General features: G+C 36.4%; 1 protein-coding gene across 10 annotated transcripts in view; it reads left to right on the top strand.

The window, feature by feature from the left end:
- LOC106872891 (probable phospholipid-transporting ATPase IA) overlaps positions 1–4,048 on the top strand; it is a 427,279-nt gene that overhangs the window by 236,263 nt on the left and 186,968 nt on the right. The window lies entirely within an intron of this gene.

Raw genomic sequence — 4,048 nt, 5'->3', positions numbered from 1 at the left:
ATATATATCTTTTTTATTTGTTTCAGTCATTAGACTGTGGCCATGCTGAGGCACTTCCTTGAAGAATTTTTAGTCAAATGAATTGACTCCAGTAACAATTTTTTTTTTAAAGCCTGGTACTTATTCTGTCTGTTTCTTTTGCCAAATTGCTAAGTTACAGGAACATAAACACACCTGCACTAGTTGTCAAGTGTGTGTTGGGGAGAGAGACAGACACACACACACACACACCTATGATAGGCTTCTTTCAGTTTCCATCTACCAAATCCACTCACAAGGCTTTGATTAGCCTGAGGCTTTAGTAGAAGACATTTGTACAAGGTGCCATGCATTGGGACTGAACCCAGAATCATTATCAGTTATTCTTGATCTTGCTTTGGGTTTAGTAGATTTCATTCAACCATAGCAGGAGCACCATCTGTTGATAAACCATGAAGGTTTTTGAAATGTAGATTAAATCTGGCCACTAAAATTTTCAATTCTTGAAAAATATCTTCCCCAAAGGTCGTATCTTTCATTCCTCAAAGACCAAGCATTTCTTCTGTGATATTTAAATCTTTATCAATTCCATGTACAAAAGCTACAAGTTGGCCTGTATTTGACACATCAGTGCTCTCATCAATAGCTAAGGAAAATATTTAAACTGTAAAGAAAGTCTTTTCAAGCCTAATTCTACATTAGTTGCAAGTTCATCAATCCATTTTGTTACAATTCTATGAGACAAACTAATATTATCAATTTCTTTTTTTTTAAATCTGAACAAAAAATTTCAGCTACTGCTTGTAGGCATTCTTTTACAAATTTACCATCGGAATAATTTTTCGAATGTTTTGCAATTTTTGGGCTAATGATATAACTAGCACGAATAATATTTTCGGTATCTTCACGTCTGTTGACAAAAATTGTCTGCTGCTCTTTCAAATCTTTTATTAAATTTTCAACTTTTTCTTTCCTACGTTGACCTTGAAAACTTTCATAATGAGATGAGTGTTTGGAGATGTAGTGTCTTTTCACATTATATTCTTTTATGACAGAAACTGATTCTGAGCAGAGTAAACACACTGGTTTGTTTTTGATTTGTATGGAAAAATAATCATTGGTCCACTTTTCTTGGTACACTTGGGATTCGTTATCCACTTTTCACTTTTTTTGATGACGGCATTTTAGGATTGGATAATTCAAGGGAAAAATATAGATGGTGGTGATAAATAACAGAGCATATGTTGGGGTGTGAAATATAAACTTTATATAAGGAAAATACATACTTGATCAGAGGAATAAGAATGAAGCGGTATGTTGTGTATGGCTGATATTCTTGATAGTTGTTTGGATAAATGCATTTGAGCAGAGTTATTTCTGGCCTTTGCATATTAGCAAATTAATAGGCTTGAAATATCTTTAGTTAGTAAATTGGTTGTTTGCTAAACTGGTTCTTAGTTTTAAGAGAATTTTTTGAGTGAGTGTGGGAATGACATGTTGATCATTTTCTAGTGTCAAGAAAAGATAACCTTAGTAGGGCTTACAATTAGTTTCATTTTATTACTGATGTTTCCTGTCTCTTTTTCGAGGAAACATCAGTTTCACTTTCTTTATTTTGATTCTACAAATTTAGTCCTTTCACCTTTCCTAGAATTTTTGCTGAATTTTCCACAAAAGCTTGTTTCGTTTTTGCCTATTTACTCTACAAGTCGGCCAGACTAGAAAATTAACCACTTCACAGCCGTACTGCTACAGGTCTCCGCAGGCCAGAAAAAAAGCTTTGTGAGCCAGATCTGGCCATGCCTGAGCTAAGGTATATAGGAACTGAAGGATGGCTGGCCCCTAGACATATCACACCAGGTTCATCAATGTATGGACATGTTCTGTTGTCAGGTGAACCAGTCCTACTCACTGCCTTAGGGTTATTAAGTTCAGTACCTCAAGGGTAAGCTATGAAGAGGAAGAGACTAGTTGTGTAACTTGTAAATTAAATAGCAGAAGGCAGCAGGAAACCACTGCTGAATATTTCCCAAGAAAATTCATGAATTTTCAGACTCTGACATAGAGGTCCTTGTATTTGAAATATTATCCCATCAGATGTTGCCAAACAGCCAGTTGTTGTCTACAAAGTTTTGTATGTGTCTTGGTCCTTTGTTGGAATCTCTAAAACGTTGTCTTTGTAGGCTGACAGTAGAACATTTCTTTAGAAACTGTCACAAGACCTGTGTATCCCATCCATCCATTTTCTCTGCTTGGTGGGTAGAATCCTAAAGCACCTCCTCCAAAGAGTCCTATCAGAAGCAACTGTCATGAGACTTTCCAACTGGATTCCCCCAAGTGGGACCAACTGAGTCTATAGATATTATCCGGCCATCTCAGTTTTGATCTACCCATATGTCTCATACCAGTTGGCTTGGCTTGAAGAATCTCTCTTGCAATTCTTTCCTGTGACATTCTAATCCTGTGTCCATAACACCATATGTGTATCCACTCAATACAGAGAAGTAGTGGCTTGACCTGCAGAGATACCCTGATCTCTGAGCTATGCACCCTGTTGAGTAACATTACTCCAAAGATCCTTCAGATTAACCCCATTTTAGTAGCTTATCTTCACAATCATTGTCCTAATCCAACATTCATGACTATAGGTGAGGGCTAGGCAAGAAACCCAGATTGAAGACAAGTTTGGCTCTTTCTTTTTTATTATTACTACTAAGGCAGCAAACTCACAAAATCTTTAGCACGTTGGATGAAATGCTTAATGGTATTTCACCCATTTGAAAAGGAAAGTGTAGCTGGAGAGGAGATGTCTGTTGGAGTGTACATTCCAAAAGAGATTGAAGCATGTTGCACGAGTGTTGTGTGTGCAAGGAACTGTGTGAATAGACGGGGGAAAAAAAGGAAAACAAAAAAGGTGCCAGCGATCGATTGGGGCTTGTGGGGTCGGAGCATGGCCTGATCATCGCTTCATTTGTGTTGTCTAACGTACTGTTAATATCATTTGACTTTTTTATATTTTATATAATTTTTAAAGTCATATTTTATGTAAACCATTCGCATTACTGATCCCAATCAGTTGTTTTGTACCATTCTATATTTAGCCCCCTGTGGGCAATAAAGAAATTGGTATTTCACCCACTGCTATGTTCTGAGTTCAAATTTCGCCGAGGTTGACTTTACCTTCCATCTTTTCAGGGTCAATGAAATAAGTCGATGTAATTGACACCTCCCCTCCCCCAAGATTGCTGCCCTTGTGGCAAAATTTGAAACCATTATTACTAAAACTCTCCAGACACCCCTGTAATAACCTAGATAATCCTGCTAGTGTTTTAATCACATACAATACAATACATTACAGTGTAAGCAAACAGTCTACACTGAATTTTTTTTTTTTTCCTTCTGAATAGGATGATCGTTCAAAATGTAATAATATAATAGGATGATCTTTCTGAATGTAATCAGTTAACCATAAAGTTTGTTTTTGTTTGAAAACTCTTATTTTGAGCTCTTTTAATTAGGCCATATATTATATCTTATATTAATTAGGCCATATATTATATCTTATATTAATTAGGCCAGATACTACATCTGATCTAGTTCATATGATTCAGTGGTTAATATAGTAAGACATGTTGGGTGGCTGATGATATTGTCACTTCAGATTGTATAGCCACTCCACTCATAAGCTCTTCATCTATGGTATTTTTGTGTGCCTGCACTATGATTCATCTTACGACTGCAGTCACAAGAAAGTGTCTCAATTTCAATACAGGAACCTCTGTTTCGACAGAGCATTAATGAATGCCTTGACTTCCTATGATACTGCTTTACCACTTCCACTCTCTTTCCATACTCGACTACACCATCCTTTCATGTGCCATCTGGGTAATTATGCATGTGTGTATGCTATGTTTGTGTATCTATATAGCGCTTATAGGATATGTTCATGGATGTGTATCTAGGTTTGTATGTAAGGACAATTTACTCCTACATAGTGTCTTGGTGTATGTGTGTATGTACGTACACACACACATGTAGGTGTATATCTCTCCCTATATATATATATATA

The sequence above is a fragment of the Octopus bimaculoides genome, chromosome 7 (genome assembly GCF_001194135.2).
Source record: "Octopus bimaculoides isolate UCB-OBI-ISO-001 chromosome 7, ASM119413v2, whole genome shotgun sequence".
Lineage (NCBI taxonomy): Eukaryota > Metazoa > Mollusca > Cephalopoda > Octopoda > Octopodidae > Octopus > Octopus bimaculoides.
Note: the sequence above shows the minus strand (reverse complement) of the source record. Positions and strands in the feature narration are given on the sequence as shown.